The 21,197-nt window shown below is 37.8% G+C and overlaps 2 long non-coding RNA genes across 2 annotated transcripts in view; one reads left to right on the top strand and one right to left on the bottom strand.

Annotated features, from left to right (window-relative positions):
- LOC143651204 (uncharacterized) overlaps window positions 1-19,097 on the bottom strand; it is a 52,102-nt gene extending 33,005 nt beyond the window's left edge. Inside the window, exons 1-2 of the long non-coding RNA XR_013159909.1 lie at window positions 19,052-19,097; window positions 14,795-14,977 (exon numbers count right to left, since the gene is read on the bottom strand). This is a non-coding gene — a long non-coding RNA (uncharacterized LOC143651204). The remainder of the gene's footprint in view (window positions 1-14,794; window positions 14,978-19,051) is intronic.
- LOC143651203 (uncharacterized) lies at window positions 3,182-12,563 on the top strand. Its single transcript, XR_013159908.1, has 3 exons — window positions 3,182-3,399; window positions 4,328-4,471; window positions 12,445-12,563. It is a non-coding gene; the product is annotated as an uncharacterized LOC143651203 (long non-coding RNA).
- Window positions 19,098-21,197: the final 2,100 nt, after the last annotated feature.

The raw sequence follows: 21,197 nt of genomic DNA, 5'->3' as shown, positions 1-21,197 counted from the left end.
AATGACCAACAAGCATTTAAGTCCTCTAGCCTCCTATATTCTGGGGCAGCTAGAAGGAAAAATGTCAGAGGATTGTATGGTAGCCCATGACAAACTCTGGAATCTGTCCTGTAACCACTTTTTGAAGAGCGCTTTGAAAACTATTGCTTTTTTATTTCTTTGCTTTGTATATATGTTAAACTAGACAATAAAAATGATATTTTCAAATTATATCTGTAGCCTCTAAAAATTTAGTTCTACAAGCATTTGCCAAAGGCATTTATGAAATAGCTGTCCTGCGCTGCAGTGAGAGTTTGGAGAAGGACATGTAAGTGCTGTATCACCAAATGAGCCCAGGCTTATATAAAACTCGGGAACTGCCAGAAGGCACTAATGGAGTGTGGCCGGGCTCTGAAGTGTCATGAAAAATGCACAGAAACCTATTTCCACATGGGAAAAGTCCACTTGGCCCTGAAGACTTACAGAACAATCTCCCTATTCTGGGAATTTCATATTCGTGGAATCACACTGTATATGGTTTTTTGTGAGTGGCTTCTTTCATTTGGCTTGGTGCTTTGGGGGTTCATGTATGTTCTGTTCTGTACCTGCACTCTATTCCTGTTTTGCTGAACAGTGTGCCATTGTGTGGAATTGGCCACATTTTGTTTGTTCATTCATTGGTTGATGGACATTTGGGTTATTTCCACTTTGGGGCTATTGTATTTAATGCTGCTATGTACATTTATGTGCAAATTTATGTACAATTTTTATGTACAAATATGCTTACAGACCTCTTGGGTAAATGTGTAGGAATAACATTACTGTGACTTATGGAAGTTCTATGTGAGGAACTGCCAGTTGTCTTCTGGGGTGGCTGCACCATTTTGCATTTCCAACTGCAGTATATGAATGCGATGGTTAGGTTCATGTGTCAACTTAGCCAGATTATGGTGCCCAATTGTTAGGTCAAGCAAGCACTGGCCTGATTGTTAGGTGAGGGCATTTCATGGACTTAAATCATCAGTAAGTTGATTACATTTATGATTGATCACATCTATAATCAACTGAGAAGATTGCCTTCAACAGTGAGAGATGCCTAATCTAATCAGTTGAAGGCTTTAGAGGAAGAAGTGATTTCAACTGTCAGAAGAGAGTTTCCATCTCTACTTCAGCCAGCCAGCTTCTCCTGGAGAGTTAATTGGGGACTCTTGACAGAGTTCCTGGCTTGCAGTCTGTCCTACAGAATTTGGACTTGTGCATCTACAGTCATGTGAGACAATTCTTTAAAAATCTCATAATATTTACAAATATCTCCTGTCAGTTCTGTTTCTTCCTAGAACCCTAACTAATACAATGAGATTCTGTTTTCTCCACTTCTTTGCCAACACTGTTTCCTTTTTTGGCATGGTCAAGCACCGGGAATCAAACCCAGGTCTCCAGCATGGCAGGTGAGAACTCTGATTTTTTTTTTTGTTTTTTGTTTTTTTCTGCATGACCAACACTGTTTTTAACTATCTTTTTTGTTCTAGCTATCCTGGTGGGTGTGGGTGATATCTCATTGTGATTTTGATTTGCATTTCCTTGATGGCTGGTGCCACAGGCATCCTTTCATGTGCTTGTTAGCCATTTGTGTGTTTTCTTTAGAGAACTGTCTTTTCAGATCCTTTGCCCAAGAGATTGGGTCAAGAATGACCATGTTTTTATGTTGGGTTGTCTTTATATACTCTAGGTACAAATCCTTTGTTGGGTGTGGAATTTATAGATATTCTCCCCCATTCTGTGTATTGTCTTTTCACTTTCTTGATGGTGTCTTTTGCAGGACATACCAAAAATTTATTCTGCAACCATTTTAAACAAATAGACTGAATCTGTTACTCCTCACTACCAAAATGTTCAACCCAACAAGAAAGTGTAACACCATTGAACAATACGGAATAGAGCATTAAGGTTCCCCAGCTACCCTTAGAGTTAAACTAATGGTATCCATATAGAATGAAGATGAACAGCCATGTGAAGAAGTTCCAAAAAAATAAACCTTGATTGTAAATGTGTGACTTAAATGTCCACAGTTAAAAACCCCATAATTCTAATCAAGGTTATCAGGAAAGTGTATTTGGAAAGAAAAAGCTTATATAATTAATTATGTAGTACCAAGATTGGATATAGACTGAATGAACCATCTAGGAAAGAGAGGAACCTATTTGAATACCACAGCTACATCCAGATTTAAACTCTATCTGATTCTGTTCATTAGTAACCTTCTGATTTTCTTTTGGTAGTTGTTGTATGTCCACAAGGAGAGAATATACTGGTTGTACAGATGGAAATGCACCATCTTCCCTGGAGCTATATATCTCATTGCCAGTTAATACATTTGTATTGATTCAGTCATATCTAAAGCATTTAGTTGTGTGAGTTGGTATCTCCAAAGCCAGACTACGTCCAGGTGGATGTAGATTCTGACCCCAAGGTAAATGCCACCTGTGAAGCCTTCTGGCAGAAGTCTCAGTAATTCCTCTGACTATACACCTGAACATGTCACCTGCAGTGCATCCTCTGTAATACTGAATAGCAACCTCAATTGATAAGTCAACAACTAATTATTGACCATGCTACATTTATGTGTGGTTGTTAGTGATAATAATATTCTCCATTTATTGAATGGCTCTAAGTCGTTTATGGAGTTGTACAAAAATATATATGAATTTTGTTCCTTGAAGAGTTTTTAAAACCGTGTAAAACTGGAATCAATCTAAAGTACCATCTCAGTCAGTAAAAAACATATATGTGAAAGGACATCAAAAAGTCAACAGATGGGAAAATTATCTCCATCTTCTTCTTTGTTCTTTTATCTGTTTAAATTGTTTTCCATAGTGAATGCATTTTATAATTGAAAAGTATTTACTCACTATTAATTCACAAAAAGAAACTTTAAAATTATTGTATAAATCTTTGGAATCTTCTTTAGACCTTACCATTTCACCTGGATGTGGGAGTTCTTACAAAGACAATATTAAATTTTTAGATTACATGCATTTAGATTGCCTCATTGATTTACCAAAGACTTAATTTTGCATACTGCTTACACATATTTTTTCCCTCTTTCAAAACAAAACCTACAGAGCAACATCAGCCCCATTTTACTTCATTACCATAGCAACATAATAGTAACAAAAGCACAGAGCTCTTTCCCTCCCTCTCACATCAATGCCTTGTTGCTTTTTCTTTCATCTCTTTTCGTTCATTATCATTTTATTCTATCAATTTTTTTATCCTTTATTCCATGCTGATTTCCTTCCTCCAAAAATGTTTAGGCATAGCAAGCAGAGCTTATATGACTAATCAAAACAATCTAAATTCTAAATGCTAATTTGTATGTTCTGTTTTATACTGTTCAGCACTCCTCCTGATAAATCATAGGTAAGGAACAGTTTTATTTTTCCTGGGAAGCTTATCTAATCAATACTTATGAGTAACATAATTTTAGTATTCATATCTTAATTCAAATGAGTTCTTAGGTAGAAGAAGCAGGGAATGCATATTGGGGAGCAGCTAGCCACACCTGGGTTTGACTGGCTTTGCTTCTTTCCCCTACTCTCCTATTCCCACACATAGACACAATAAATCTATTATTGATTTTGGCAGTTATGGAGAGATGGGGCTGTAAGGAGTTGTCACAAATAAACATTTTATTTGCACTTCACAAAATAAGGAACCCGAACACAATTGTACACCACAAAGAAGGTATGGATTGACACTCCTTGCCTATGAAGTCCACTTTGGGAACCCTCTTTTCCTACTCCCCTTCTTCCTTCCTAAGATTTTGACCTTTCTCAGGTATCTTCCCTCCTTCTGGAAGCTATATCCTTCAAGAGAGGCTAGCCTCAACCCCAAGCTCAGGTAGTGAATCTTGACTGGTATAAGTTAATAGTGATTATGCCATTCATTCCTTTGTGGGAATTGACTTAGACATGGGCATGCAGTACTCTTTTAGCCAATAAAACATAAGGGGGGCAGTCTGCTGGTGACTTCTAGGAAAGGTTCCCTTGTCCTTAAGGAGGTGCAAGGATGTGGCAGTGACTGCTTTTTTTGGTACTCCATTATGCATGTTCCATTTATTCCATAGTAGTAGAAAGTTAGGCCAGGTACATGGCCATCCAGATTAAAGAACACATTTCTCAGCCTCCCTTGTAGCCCAGAGTGGCCTGATGTGCTCTAGCCAGTAGGATTAAAGCAAGAGTATGGTGTGCAGCAGCTGAGAAATTTCTTTATTAGACAGCTGACAAGTACCCTTTGCCTACCCTTCCTCTTTTCCTTTATTCTGCTGCATGGAATGCACATGAGATAGCTGGGGGTGGAGCAACCACCTTGGATGATGGATGAACTTGGGAATGGAGGCTACGTGTAGCAGAACAAGAAAGAAGGATTCTGGATCTCTGGCACCATGGAGTATAAAGCAAACATGGAACCATCTACTTACGGTCTTCTACATGTGAGTAAAATAAACCTCTATTGTTAAGCCAGTGTTAGTTTGTGTTTTCTGTTATTTACAATCAATCCTAATCTCAACTAGCACAAATAAAAAGATGACCCATTTCCAGCATCTCTATGTTGATTTGTCAAGATGTGATGCCTGAAATTGCTGAAGCCATTGTACAACTATGAGGGGAATCTGCCTGTGGCCAAAGCCAAACACAAGGATGGCAGGTGATACTACAGAGCTACTGAGTCAACCAGCCCTGGAACTACTTGCCTTTGGATTTTTTATTATATGAAAAAGTGAATACCATTCTTATTTAAGACTCTAGAATTGGGGGTTTCTGTTTCTTACAGCTGAAAGCATTCTAATAGTACAAGCCAAAGTCAGTTGACATACAAAGAACCTGGGAAATATGACCAATTCTGTTGAGAAAAGGCAATTGACAGATACCAACCCAGATTACCCAGATGTTGGAATTTTAAATCAAAGACTTTTAAAGCAGTACTTTAAAGTCTATGAAGTGCATTGAAGGGTGACATTCTCAGCAGAGGAATAGAAAATATTTAAAAAAATATATAGAGAGAATTAAATGGAAATTTTAAAGCTGAAAAATACAATATCTGAAATTAAAAAACTTACTAATGAGTTCAGCAGTTGAATGGAGATGACTGACGAAAGACTCAATAAACTTGAAGAAAGATCATTAGAAATTGTCCAATCAGAAAAGAGAGAGAGAGAATAAAAACAGAGCTTCAGAGGTCTGTGGGACAATATCAAATGGTCTAACACTCATGTTATCGAAATCCCTGAAGGAGAGAAGTAGGTGATTGCTGTATAAAAAATATTCGAAAAGCAATGGCTGAAAAGATCCCAAATTTGGTTGAAGACATAAATTTACGGATTCAAGAAACTCAGTGAACCCCAGATAGGATAAATTCACAGAAAACCATGTCTAGACACATCATAAACTACAAAAACCAGAAAGTGAAGATGCCTGGAAAGTCCATTTGTGGGAGAGGCTTCAATACCTGACAGTTGGTGGCTAAATAGAAAGATGGGAAAGAGCTGTTCATAGCTAGACATTGAATAAAAACTGTGATCTGTGTTGTATGATTCCCGTCCTCTGTATTTCCATAAAATTCAGTGCCAACAGGAAAGCTCATTAATGCTATGTAGAGTGCATCTACTTCCGGGAAATAGGGCAATATAGAGTACTAGTCCAGCATTGGTGCAGAAAGAGACAAAGGCTATCCTTGAGTCTTGTCACTGTGGTTACCCTTTCTTTCACTTGACCCTTCTGCTTCTGCTGTTTGTGCTTTTTCTCTGGCCTTGCTCTAGCTCGGGAGTAAGCAACGTTTTCTGCATAATGGGCATTTCAGGTAAAAAAAAAAAAAACCTCTTGAAAGCCACATTATAACATTGTGTTTTAAATCAGAAAATATATATTTTTTGGGGGGGAGGGTCATGGGCTGGGAAAGAAAATATATATTTAAAACGAAATTTACATATTTAAATTTTTCCTTTCTTTTTTCCTTCCTTCCTTTTTTCTTTTCCCCCCTTCTCTTTGTTTGGCAGTCAGAAACTACATAATTGCACACACTGAAATATCTGATTATAGTGTTTCTTTTCTGAACAAATTTTGTTTTACATTGTTTTGGCATCTTTTTGTTTTTGCACCTTTCCTTGATTTACCTCTTAATCTGCTTAACCACAAGTATTAGATGTCTGCTTGGGCTTTGTAAAACTGCCCTTTAAAACAAAAGATTTTCTTTTCCATTTGTTTCTTTCTTTTTTTTTTTTTTTTTCTCCACATGGGCAGGCACCAGGAATTGAACCCAGGTCTCCGGCATGGCAGGTGAGAACTCTGCCACTGAGCCACTTGCCCTTTCTTTTCCATTTTAAGTGAGACAAACAGTAATGTCCTTAACATCTGAGATGTAGTTGTCCATTCATTTATGTAAAGCCATTAATGTTAGTCATTTCTTTGTGTTGATAGCTACCCCAGCAGGGTTTTCTATTTTCGTTATACTGCAGACTCAGCCAATTTTGCTTCACAATCAGCAAGACAATCTATCGGTTTTACTTTCATTTCGCAGGAGAGCACAGAAACTCTCAGTTGTTGAGTATGGGCAGTGAGAACAAGCCCCGTTGCAGGTCTGGCTGGGTTTGGCCATCCCTGAGCTCTTTTCTCTCCACCTGTGAACTAAGAAGATTCCTGAGACTAGATTCCAAGCCACGGCTCGCAGATGTTCCTGAGGGCCTTGCTGAGTGGAAACGGGCAAGGAGGTTGAAGAAAAATATAAACAGAGAGAATAATGTTGGACAGCGAAGAAGGAGGCTGGTGAGATCTTTGGAGCAAAATGCTCGTAGATCCCAGAAGGGCGCTCTAAGTGACAAGCCCAGGTTACTCCTTAGGAGGTTTCTCTGCCTCCTGGTGGATTTCCTGATAATCATCACTTAGAGTGGTTGTGCCTCTTCAAATGACAGCTTTTGGGTGCTTCCATAATCTATCGTAAGTGGTGCTTGTTTCAAAATCACACACTGAGGATGGGCCATGGTGGCTCAGTGGCAGAGTTCTTGCCTGCCAAGCCGGACACCTGGGTTTGATTCCTGGTGCCTGTCCATGCAAAAACAAAAACAAACAAACAAACAGAAATCACACACTGAGACTGAAGATAAAATTTTAAATATTTCTATGTCTTAAGTTTTATACATTGTTGGTTTTTATACATTTGGTGTTTCGTGGCTTTAAAAATCATCATTTTTATCCACAACAAGCAATTTAAAAATTCTGACATTTAAATAATTCATGCTTCTTTACTATTTATTACTTGTAAACCACTTGTTCTGTTAAAAGTGCAAAGCATTTTTGTGTATAGGAAGTGCAATTTTTAAAAATGTGGTCATTTCAAAAGATATCTCTCTGAGCAATTCTTAAACTGTATATCCATAATACAGCAATAATATATACAGATTTGAATTCTTTATAAACCTCAAACATAGCAAACCAAAGATTATCAAAACGTAAAAAAAAAGTCTTTGGCCTGACATGGTATGCAAAGTTATAGCTTTGTTGTTTAGCATAAATATTCTTTCTAGTTTTCTGGAAAAAGGAAGCTGGAAAACATTCACAAATGAATAAAAGTAAAGAAGAATTTCAGGTAAGAACAAAAAAATTGAAAAGGACTGGATGTTGTTAAAAACCTTTACCCATGTTTTTGTGCTGATGGCACCATCACAAAGTGCTTGAAATGTTTGCTGTGATCAAGAAACAGTGAATAAATGAAAAGTCAGATAGGTAAGACTCTGCACTACAGTTAGAAGACCAGGTCTGAGATCCTGTCGGGAGAGGCAGTGTACAGGGCAGAGGAGCAGAAAGCACAGGGATGTCTGCACTCAGGGATGTCGAGTTGTCACCTCAGAGGAACATCTGTCTTCCTTATTCCTCCACCGTGCTTTCCTGCCACACTTCAAACACCGAATGGCCAGCAGCTGTCAGGAAACCCTGTTTGCTTGCATCGCGAATGAGGGTGTAGTGTGTGGAAGGTACAGTTTTAGAGTTTTGTACTTTCATGTGAGAAGTGCTGGTATGGGCAGCAGGAGCTCGGGGCAGGGGTTACACGTTTCAAAAATGTCCAGACACATCAAATACTGTGCTCTCTGTGGAAAGGTAGCCTCCGGCTTTAGCAGCTGATTCTTTGGCTCAAGCCGAGTCAAACACTACATGATGAATAGACAGAAGCCTGCAAAGGACTGGCAGTCACCATGGGGTATGCCAGCCCAGTGAATGCTGACCCTACACACTGTTCCTTCCTTGTGGAAGAGTGGCTGCACCTGCGTCCAGTTGACGCCTGGCCATAGCCCCTCCTCTGGACCCCTGCAAAACATGCCACAGCTAGAAGATGGGGCTGTGGCCATTGAAAGGCCTTTATTTCTGTATATGTTTAATGCCTTATTCATATGGTGATTTCTACTTCTCAGCCTTCACCTATTTTTTTGTGTTTTTTTGGGGGGGTGCATGGTCCGGGAATCGAACCTGGGTCTCCCTCATGGAAGGTGGGCATTCTAACCACTGGGCTACCTGTGCACCCCAAGCCTTCAGTTATTTTAAGTTCAACTTTTTTGTTGTTTTTAAATGAGCTATAAAATGAGGCATGACACTATCCTTAAAAATAATTTCTTCCTCAATGACCAAATCCAGTGCAGTTTCCTTTTTTCTGGAAGTCTATGGAATTAACCACATCCCTGGCACTTCTGTCTCCCATCCATATTGGGATATTGGCACGTATGTCTCCCATTCATGCCTCCAACAACCCAAATTTACCACCCTTTCAATTATGCATTCACTGCTTAATGTTAATTCTCACAGACCACTCATTTGTGTTTTCTGTCAGTTGTCGAGGCATACCAAATTTTTAAAAAATATTATTTTCAATAAGAAGTCAAAAGAAACAGCATTTTCTTTCATATAACAATATGAATGTCAAGAAAAATAACGTATTTATGTCTCTTAAGAACTGTCTGCCTATAGTGTTAATTTCTTAAGTGAACATTTCTTAAATGTGTATAAAACATCCTGTTACCTATCATACAGAAGAGAGGCCAGTTGCATGATATATGAAAAGTCCCACACTGTCAGTGGGGCAATGATAAATTCCAGGAATACTGCTGTATTAGTTTGTTATGCTGCTGAAATGCATTACACCAGAAATGGAATGGCTTTTTCAAAAGGGAATTTAATAAGTTAAAAGTTTATAGGTCTAGGGCCATAAATACATCCAAACTAAGGCATCCAGAGAAAGATACCTTGGCTCAAGGAAGGCTGATCTGGGAAAGCATGTGGCTGGTGTCTGCTGCTCCTTGTTCCCTATTGGTTTCTTGTAGCTTCTTATGCTAGTGGTTTCCTCTCTGAGTGTCTGTGGGTCTTCACTTAATTCCTCCGGGACACAGCTCTGGGTCCTAGCTTGCTTAGCATCTCACGGGAAAGCACATGGAGATGTCTGCTGGGCTCTGCCTGTGTCTGGATATCAGCTCTCTCTCTGTGGGCTCTCCAAGCATTTCCAAACATCCATGTCTCTGTCAGTGGTGAAGCAACTGTTTCCCAAGACTCTGCATCTGCATCTACATCTGAGGTTTCTTCAAAACGTTCCCCTTTTAAAGGACTCCAGTAGACTAATCAAGACCCACCTTGAATGGGCAGAGTCACATCTCCATCTACTCAAAAGGTCACACCCACAACTGGGCACCTTCTTGGATACAATCTCATCAAGAGTCTCTGCGCCCCCCCCCTCCACCACCACAAGATTGGATCAGGATTAAAACATGGCTTTTCTGGCGTACATAATAGCTTCAAATTGGCACAACCACCCAAAAAAGATAATTTAGCTCTGTTATGTTGCAGTTTTCTATGAAGGAGCACATCAAGAAATCTGCATATTTCAGACAAAATAAACTGTCAATAGCTGAGAGATTCCAAACAGAGTCGAGAGGTTATCCTGGAGGTTATTCTTATGCATTAAGTAGATATCATCTTGTTGGTCAAGATGTAGTGGAGAGGCTGGAGGGAATTGCCTGAAAATGTAGAGCTGTGTTCCAGTAGCCGTGTTTCTTGAAGAAGATTGTATAATGATATAGCTTTCACAATGTGACTGTGTGATTGTGAAAACCTTGTGTCTGATGCTCCTTTTATCTACCTTATCTACAGATGAGTAAAACATATGGAATAAAATAAATAATAGGGGGAACAAATGTTAAAATAAATTTAGATTGAAATGCTAGTGATCAATGAAAGGGAGGTGTAAGGGGTATGGTATGTATGAATTTTTTTTCTGTTGTCTTTTTACTTCTTTTTCTGAATTGATGCAAATGTTCTAAGAAATGATCATGGTGATGAATATGCAACTATGTGATGATATCGTGAATTACTGATTATATATGTAGAACAGAATGATCATATGCTAAGAACGTTTGTGTTTCTTTCTTGTCAATTTTTAAAAAAAATTTAAAAATTAAAAAAATATGTATATAAAAAGAAATCTGCACATTTCACCTTTTATGGGATGCAAAGTTGTGAAAAGAAAAAAACACTTCTCTTGCTACTTCCCCATTGGATTTTCTCCTCATCAACCCTAGAATAAGATCAATGACCAGTGTTCTCAGCTTCTAGTGATCCTAGGTATCCATTAGATGAGCCAGAAATATCTAGGGTGGGGTAAAACCTAGGCACACTGAAAAAAGCAGGTGCACCTACCCCCTGTGTTAGGCTTTCTTTCATATATGTAGTTATGTGGTTGGAAGATCTTTCTGTTAAATATTTGTCTACTTCTACAGAAGTACGTGGCTATTTTTATGTTCACAAAACACTGCCTTCAAAAGTTAACCTTCAAATATCCTTGAAGGTAGAAAGGCAAACAAGTGGGCTATTGTTCACTTAGATGACATAGGCCACTGCCCGTTGCTTGCTCTAATCCGCTAATACTGTGTGGCAGGTGGAAAGAGTCAAAAGAATTCCCATAAGAAACATTTTCTTGGTTGAACAAGGTGGATTAAGTCCAAATATTGTCTGTGGCTGTAGCGTATAAAAACATTGAAGAAGTTTATAAAACTGTGATAACTATCTCTAACTCTTAAAATTCATCCCTAGAGTTTGTTCCCACAACAGATTAAAAGAATGCTCTGTGAAAGAGTCCACAGCATAGTTATTTCATAGTAGATCTAGTAATCCACATATATTTTAGTAATTCATTCACAGAGTCTGTGGTGGTGTGGGGCTGTATGTATCCCAGAAAAGCATGTTCTTCAGCCTAATCCATTCCTGTGGGCATGAACCCATTGTAACTGGGACTTTTTGATGAAGTTACTTCGGTTAATGTGTGTCCCATCTCAATCAAGATAGATCTTAATCCTATTAATGGAGACCTTTATAAGAGAATAAAACTCAGACAGACAGAGAGAACGCCACAGAGGGAGCAGACAGAAGCTAAACATTAATGGATCCTGGAAGAGAAGGGAGAGACCAGGAGCTGCTGCCACGTGCCTTGTTGTGTGCAAGGACACCACAGTGTTTGGAGAGAAAGCATCACCTTGATGATGCCTTGATTTGGACTTTTTCCTAACCTTAAAACTGTGAGCAAACAAATTCCCATTTCATGGTATTTGCTTGAGCAACGTAGGAAACTAAAACAGAGTCCAATTGAAAAAAAAATAGGTAAAAACGACATTGTGATTGTTTCATTTATGGTTAATCATGTAATCTCTCCGTATGGACCATGTCAGCCCTCACAATGCATGTAAGGGTGCAAATCACAGTGATGGAAGCAAATGGCTTAGGAAATCATTCACAGTAGCCAAAAAGTAGAAACTACCCATGTGTCCATCAATAAATGAATGGATAAACAAAATGGAGCATGCATATATATATATAAATATACATATATATACATATATGTGTATATATGTATACCTACTACAGAATATTATTCAGCCATAGAAGGAAATGAAGTTCTCATACATGCTACAGCATGCTACAGCTGCTGAAGTTCTCATACATGCTACAGCATGTATGACCATTAAAAAAATTATACAGAGTGAAACAAACTAGCTACATAAGAATAAATATTGTATGATTTCACTTATATAAAATATCTAGAATAAGGGTGCATGGGTGGTTCAGTGGTAGAATGCTCGCCTTTCATGTGGGAGACCCAGGTTCGATTCCTGAACCATGCAACTGAAAAAAAATATATATATATATATATTTATATAATAAGCAAAGTCATATAAACAGAAAGTAGATTACAGATTACCAGGGGTTGGGAAGAGAGGGAAATGGTGAATGACTGCTTGATGAGCATAGAGTTTCTGTTTGGGATGATGAAAAAGCTTTGATATTGGACGGTAGTGATGGTAACATAACATAGTAAATGTAATTAATGCCAATGAATTGTACACCTGAAAATGGTTAAATGGCAAAATTTGTGTTACAGATATTTTACCACAATTCAACTGAAGGCTCTGGAAGATACAAGTCAATCACTTGCCAAAAATAGTTTCTATGGAAATTCACAAATGGATAACTCCCACACAAGATGACTTCAAGAATAAAGTAGTATATAATCTAGTTTCTGAGTACATTTAAACAACTGAATACATAGGTAGAAAATGCACAATCTTGAACAAGTATTATACTGCTGATTATAAGCTCTTACAACTTGTACAGTCAAACAGGGCAGTGGATTCATCATGGATGTTACGTTATTTTTACAATACTGATGGTTTTAGAGCATTTGCTGACACGACTCTCTCAGTAAAAACATCACAAAAAATAAAAAAGATTTTCACTTTGGCAGAGGAAAAAAGTTAAATGAAGGAGTAGTTATCATCTTGATAAGTCCCTGGTTTCATGTAGACGGGTGACTCATTTTAATGACAGTTCAGTAGAAAATATCTTCAGGATTTTATTTATACTAACACTAAATAGTTATTTATAAAAACATGCTGTTATGCATTTGTATCTATTTCAAGCAAGAAGTGGTTGTAACAAAAACATGAAAATATGGACTATAATATTTATGGTGTCTTAAAACAGAGTAGATTAAATAGCCTTTATTACAAAGCACCCAGAATTGATCTTAATCTTGACTTCTTATTAAATCATTATTAATCTCTGTTCCATGTTATATTCTGAATGGAAAGTACAAATTCAGGAAACATTAAAAATTGCCTGAGTAGTACAATACGCCTTACAGAAACAGTCTGATCAATCTTACTATACATACTCAGAGCTGAAGCCATTAATTGAAGTTTGTTATTTCAGTTTTAAAAATACAAAAAAAGGGGGGAAAACTCAACTTCCCCAAGTGGAGAATTCTTGATATTCTCACAAGCAGTGGAGACAACCAAAGCAATAGGCAGAGCCCTCAATCTGGGGGGTTGTTCATATGAAACTTAGCCTTGCAAAGGATAGGCTGAGCCTAATTAAAATTATGCCTAGGAGTCACCCACAGAGAACCTCTTTTGTTGCTCAGATGTGGCCTCTCTCTCTCAGCCAACACAAGTAAACTCGCTGCCCTCCCCTCTCTATGTGGGACATGACTCCCAGGGGTGTGGACCTCCCTGGCAACATGGGACAGAAGTCCTAGAATGAGCTGGGACTCAGCATCAAGAGATTGAGAAAACCTTCTCGACCAAAAGCGGGAAGAGTGAAATGAGACAAAATAAAGGGTCAATGGCTGAGAGATTCCAAACAGAGTCAAGAGATTATCTTGGAGGTTATTTTTACCCATTAAATAGATATCACCTTGTTAGTCAAGATGTAATGGAGAGGCTGGAGGGAACTGCCTGAAAATGTAGAGCTGCGTTCCAGTAGCCATGTTTCTTGAAGATGATTGCATAATGATATAACTTTCACAATGTCACTGTGTGATTGTGAAAACCTTGTGTCTGATGCTCCTTTTATCTACAGTATGGACAGATGAGTAAGAACATATGGATTAAAAGTAAATAAATAATAGGGGGAACAAATGTTAAAATAAATTTAGTAGTTTGAAATTTTAGTGATCAATGAAAGGGAGAGGTAAGGGATATGGCATGTACAATTTTTTTTCTGTTTTCTTTTTCTGAATTGATGCAAATGTTCTAAGAAATGATCATGATGATGAATATACAACTATGCGATGATACTGTGAGTTATTGATTATATATCAAGAATGGAATGATCATATGGTAAGAATATTTGTGTTTGTATATTGTTATGTTGAATTAAAAAAAGAGCAAAATAAATAAATAAATAAATAAATAAAGTGCCGCCTAGTCTAGACTTAAGGAAAGATTCTTCATTGACAAAGGCCACAAAATCTGTGTCTACATAAAGTAATTCGGAACATAGGGGTAAGGAAGACAGTGTCTGTATTTTAGAACCACACATACTCTTTGAGACCAATGGAAGACAGGTTTATTTGACCTGGAACTGAAATTTTCTGTAGTGCATGATCTAATTCAACCTACCTGTATAGCTCATTTGAACAACTGAAACACAGAGAGCACAGAATGAGAAGGAGGTCCTTTAATCCTATATAGATTATTGTAATGTCTGGAAACATCCTAGAGTATATTAACCAGATAATCAACAAGTATTGGCAAAGTCCCCTGAGGGAGGGGAGAAAGACTATGGAACTATTAAACTTTACCATCAGGGAATCCCCTGATACTGTGTCAAACATCAGGGACACCCAAATCACTAGGCCATGCTCTCAATCAGGAGACTTACTCTTGTGAAGCTCATGTAGGTAGCATAGAAGCTAAGACTACCTATAGGCATGCCTAAGAGTTACTTACGGAGGACCTCTGTTGTTGATCAGATGTGGCCTCAGTTTCTCTAGGCCCAACTCTGCAAGTGAAATCATTGCCCTCCCCTCTACGTGGGACATGACATCCAGGGGTGAAATTCTCGCTGGCAACGTAGGAGCTGACTCCCAGAGATTAATCCAGACCTGGCACCATGGGATCAACAATTCCATCCTGACCAAAAGGGGGAAAAGAAGAGTAATTAATAAAGTATCAGTGCCAAAGAGTGTTCAAATAGAGTCCAGAGGCTACTCTAGAGGTTGCTCTTACACAAGCTTCAGGTAGACCTTGCTACCTATCATAACCTGCCACCCCAACCAGGACCATTCCAGCCAATCCTAAAGAATACCTAGGGCAATTTATAATATTCCACAAGGGTTCCAGGCAGTAGAGTAACTTGCCAGAAACCTACAAACACCAGATGGGTCTCTGGTCCAGATAAGACCTGAAACCTAGCCCAGCCTCTCCAGAATATCAGGTAGTTCCACCCCCCTACCCCATATTAGTGACAGATCCTTCCAATATCAAAAATTTAGAATTGCCATAGCTCAAACAATGCCAATGAGAGGTATGGAAAGATCAAAGGTGGTGGTGGAATTATACATAGAAGATATGACTTAACAAATGAAAATGAATGCTGAATCATTAAATTGATATCTCTTAGTCTCCAGTATTTTAGAACAGCTAGAAGTAAAAACCTAAAACTGTGAAAATGTAACCCATGTCAAAGTCTGAAATTTGGTCTGCAACTAATTGTGGTGCTGTGCTTGGAAATGTATAGCTTTTTTTGCATATATGCTATTGTTCACAAAAAAAAGAAGGGAAAAAAGTCAATTGTGATGATAAAAAAGTATTTAAGCCTTCTAGCCTCCTATATTCTGGAGCAACTAGAAGGGAAAATATGAGAGGATTGTATGGTAGCCCATGACAAACTCTGGGATCTGTCCTGTAACCACTTTTTGAAGAGTGCTTTAGAAACTATTGCTTTTTTATTTCTTTGCTTTGTATATATGCTATACTATACAATAAAATTTTTTTTAAAAATTAAAAAGAAGTGATTTTAATAATCTATATACTTGGTAAAAATTAATATCAGAACAAGCAGGGGTCTTGGGGAAGGGGTGTGGATTCTGTGTCAAAGGCAAGGAAATGTCTTCATATAGATTATGGTGGTGAAGGCATGCCTATTTCCTTAGGTTGATTTGCATGATGTGTGAATAAAATTGTTTAAAAAATGAGCAGAGAAAAACAAGTGCTAGAGAAAATGTGGAGAAAGAGATGTACCTATTCACTGTTGGTAGAGAAGTTGAGAGGTGCAGTCCCTTGGAGGGCAGTGTGGTGGTTCCACAGGAGGCTAGCGTGGAACCCCATTGCTCTGTACATACCTGGAGGAACTAAGAGCGGGGATACAAATGGACATTTGCACACGGGTGTTTTTGGCAGCAGTGGATGAGGTGGCCTAAGGGTACAACCACTGAGGAATGGAAGGGAGGACTGTGGTGCTAACATATAATGGACTGCTGAGTGGCTGCAAGAGGAAATGAAATAGTGAGGCATGCAACAAGGTGAATGAACCTTAAGGACAGAGTGTTGAATGAAATGTCAGAAACAAAACCACAAATATTATAATGCCTCACTCACCTGGATTAACTATGATGTACAAACTCAGAGAGTTGAAGTTGAGAGCATGGGTTATCAGGGTGTCACGTATTTTCAAGGTTCCTAGATTGTAAGCCCTTGCAACATTCACACATATTTAGTAGCTGTAACCGATATTTCTAAATTCTGAGATGCTGAGCTATTTGTATATAATCTGATCATGCCCTGAAACTTTGGGTATTTATGCAATATCTGAGACTGAGAGTTAGAGCACTGAAGCGATGAAAGTTGGCAACTTTAAAAAAGCTGAAAAAGTGATTAGAGTTTGTCTAGATATGAATGAAGATATGAATGAAGCTTATCTGGGCAGGACTAGGGTAAATCAGAATACTGGGTAAAGGATGATATGGCCCATATTTTCAAACTTCAGCCTCTTTGTGAGATGAAAGGAGAGATGTTTATTGGGTGCAAAATTTATATTTGGGGTAGCACATTATCTAATTTAACTTGGATAGTCAGTCTACTTGAACACCATCATTACATGGAATCTTGAATAGAGCACGAGATGTTGGTTTGTACAAGTTAGTGTGATACCCCAATATATCCCAGAGTAATTTTGGCAGAGAACAAAAAAGTATTTGCAAAGTCCCCTTGGGGGATTTGGGAGAAAGGAGGAAATATTCTCCCAGGGGTAGAAATCTCCCTGGCATCATGGGGCCTGATTCCCAGGGATGAGCTGGGACCCGGCATCATGGGAATGAGACAGCCTTCTTTACTAAAAGGGGGAAGAGAGAAACAAGACAAAATAAAGTCTCAATGGCTGAGAGATTGCAAAAAAAGTCAAGAGGTTATACTGGAGGTTATTCTTACTCATTATATAGATATCCCCTTTTAGTGTATGATACTTTGGAGAGGCTAGACGGAAGTACCTCAAGTTGTTGAACTGTGTGTTCCAGTAGCCTTAATTTTTGAAGAAGATTGCATAACTATATAGTTTTTTTGGGGGGGTGGGGGGGTGCATGACCCAGGAGTCGAACCTGGGTCTCCTGCATGAAAGGTGAGCATTCTACCACTGAACCACCCATGTACCCTAACTACATAGGTTTTACAATGTGACTGTGCAATGGTGAAAACCTTGTGTCTGATGCTCCCTTTATCCAGGGTATGAGTAAAAATAATAATAATAATAAAGATAAAAAAATAAATAATAGGGGGAGATAAGGTGTAAAAATGGGTAGATTGAAACCCTGTGGGAAGGGTAAGGGGTATGGGATGTATGAGTTCTTTTTTTCTCCTTTTTATTTCTTTTTCTGGAGTGATGCAAATGTTCTAAAAATGATCATGGTGAAGAATACACAACTATGTGATGATATTGTAAGCCCTTGATTTTCTGATATGATTGGACTGTGTGTGTGTGGATATTTCTTAATGCAAACATTAAAAAAAAATTAATACGAGAACTTGGCTCAGTTACAAAATTCAAGAAGTAATATGCACTTTTAAAGAATTCTATACTTTTACATATAACTCCAGTGCTTGAATGTGTTCCAACTAAAGAGGTATGATGAATGGCACCACAAATTTAAGTGTATTTTAAAACTCATAGATGAGTAGGGCTGAGAAGGGAAGATTATGTCAGGTATGTCACCAGAAGGAGAGCTAGAGGATAGAAACTGGGACTGTATAACAGTGAAATCTAGAGTGGGTGATGTCAGTAGTTAATTGTACAACTATAAGAAAGCTTTGACATGAGTTAGAACCAATGTATGTCACTATTACAAGGTGTTAACAATGGGGTGGTACAGGGGAAAAACACAATTAATGCAAACTAAGGTATCTATAGCTAACACTAACACTGTAACATTCTTTCCTTAATTATAGCAAAAGCAATACACCAAAGCTCAATGTTATTAATAGGGGGATTTAAAGGAGAGGTATGGGATTTTTTTTCTTTCTTTTCAGAAGAAGTGAGAATGTTCTTATATAGATTGAGATGGTGAATGCATAACTATGTGATTGTACCAGAAGCCACTGATTGTACACTTAGGATGGATTGTATGTGAATGAAAATCTTTACTAAAAAAACCTCATAGATAAAAAAATAAATCACACACAGAAAGGAAAGATAGAAAGTGTGGATATTTTGGAAGGTGTCAATAGGAAAAAAAAGGGTGACAAAACCGTATGTGTTCTATTATTGTAGCAAATTACCACAATCTTAGCAGCTTAAAACAACGCAGGTTTCCTATCTCGCAATTTCTGTTTCAGGAGACCACAGTGTCCTTGGCCCAGTCAAGGTGTCAGCCAGTTTGTGTTCTCAGCTGGAGGCCCGACTGCAGAAGAATCGTTCCCAAGCTAATTCAGACTGCACTCATTTTCTTTCAGTCACATGAATGAAGCTCTTGGCTCCTTAAAGTCTGTCAGCTTAAGGCCACCCTATGTATCTTTTTCCAGGCCCTCTCACAACCTGGCAGCTTACTTCTTCAAGGCTAGCAGGAGACTGTCCCAGCAATCAGCCAAGACACAGTATTATATGGGGAAACGTATTTGAAGGAAGTGCATCCTATTACCTTTGCCATATAACATGACCTAATCAAAGAGGCACCACCCACATTCTATTGATTAAGCAAGTCTCAGTTCCCTGCTCACATGCAAGGCAGAGTGTGGCTCTGGGAGGGTGGTCCTTCCGTGTGTCTGCCGCCAGTCTCAAGTATTTATCAGAAATGGTTGCTCCCTGCAGGGTGCATTATTCCTAGATGGGGCTCACTCTACTACACTCTGGGTCAAATGCAAGCTTTAGAAGAAGGATCCCATGTCTGCTTCTGAAAGGACAATGCAAGTGTAATTAATTAGCGATTTTTGTGCCTTTTATGTTGCTGTGCAGTTTTTTTTAATAATTAGTAGGCAAAAGCAAGAAGCGAGAGACAGACTTCCTATCCCACTTGTCAGTGTTAAAAGACGGAAGATAAGAAGGACCTATGTCAATGAAGGGAACCTATGAAAAGAATGTTGTAAACGAGATGCAATGTGGAAAACAAAGGTCAAAGAGTTAAGCATGGAATCTCTGAAAGAAATATTCATAGGAAGTTTTGATCTTATAAAATTGAAGTTGAAAGACTTCAAGGAGCCATTTAAAAGATGCATATAAGTGGAAGAAAAATAGAAAAACTGAGACAGAACAGAAACGCTGGACTCAACAGATTGTCAGATAGAAGAGGTTAGAGGTCATGTGCAATGTTCTACCTTTAAAACAATGTTGATTAAAGCCAACATAAATTCCCAGATCTGGAGATAAGGCACCACAGAAAGAATAGTGGAAAAAAGTTTAGAAAAGATTTTTTAGAGTCTAAGAAACAAGAATTTGTTCCCCAAAGAAAGATGTATCATAATTGCCAAGGAAGGCTTTAAATAGTCCTATTCAATGGAAAAAGGAAAGAAAAAAAAATATTCCTGATTACAAAGATAAAGGTTTTCCTGAGGTAGCAGAACTATGCCACAGAATAAAACATGCAAATGGAGTCAGTGAAGTAGAAGATAGTAAAACAAGAAACATTTGAGACAGGTTAAAAACAAAACAAAACTGGTAAAAGAGTCTGTGTGGTTTGGCATTTTTTTCTTCAGTGGAAAAAGGATTGTGATCACCTGAATATGTGGGTTATAAAATCATTCTTGATTTAAAAATTAGAATAAAATACATAAAAAACATCAAAATGCTCTGATAAACAAAACACACACACACACACACACACACACACACACACACACACATGCCCTTGAACCTACAGCTGGATTTGGAGCGGTTGCTGTTATAATGAGTAATTTCTGTAATGATTCTTTTTCCCGGCAGTGATTTGATAGTTACAGTTGATCAGCCATTCCCTTGCCTGAGAGATTTTTGTGTGTGTGTTCTCTGTTAACTACATTGTTTCTGATCCCTTTATTTCACAATAAAGGAGACTTGCTTTTGATTATATTAATTATTTAATTTTTTTGCATAAAAGGTGTATTCATTAAGATGGGTATCTTGCTATTATTTATTATTGTCAATGATAAAATGTGATGATGTGAGTTGTTGAAAATATGGTACACATATCTGAATATATGCATGTTATTGATGTCAATGTCAACATAAATGTAATTGTTCTGTAGGCATTCTTGAATAAGATCTCTTTTACTTTATATGTGCTTAATTATGCCATTATTTTCCATTTTTCCTCAGAAGATAGGTTCATTTCAATTAGTGATCTTTTAAAATTGTTCTTATCCTTTCCAAAAAATGAAACTCTATGGCCATAATCTTGGCAATTTCCATTTTGCCAAGTATTCCAAGTTTCCATTTTGCCAAGTATTCCAGGAAGTTATCTAGAATAATTTATTATAGCCCATCTTTATCTTAGGAAAATGAATATGGGTTAATTGTTCAGTTTTCAATAATCTATGCCTAGGAATACTAACTTTAGCTGAAGCTGAGAATCATTTATAAATTCAAAACTTAAAAAATCAGTTAACCAATGAAATAAACCCCATTGCTGGGTTTACCTGGTAGAGACACAGGTGTTGTTTTACTTTGGAAGCCAGTCTTAGTATCTTAATATGATTTCCCTCCTTGAGGCTCTTATTTCTTCACCTTGCTGTTTCTCCAAGAAATAAAAGTATTATATGTACCTTATGTATTAATACGTCTTAACATTTCTTGTTTGGACTCTTTATTAAATCCTCACTTTATAGTTTTTTTTATTTAAGAAAACGTAGAGACGCTACTGTCACAATGCACAATTTAAACACATTTACACAT

Source organism: Tamandua tetradactyla, chromosome 12 (genome assembly GCF_023851605.1).
Source record: "Tamandua tetradactyla isolate mTamTet1 chromosome 12, mTamTet1.pri, whole genome shotgun sequence".
Taxonomy (NCBI): Eukaryota; Metazoa; Chordata; class Mammalia; order Pilosa; family Myrmecophagidae; genus Tamandua; species Tamandua tetradactyla.
This window is presented reverse-complemented; position numbering and strand designations above follow the sequence as displayed.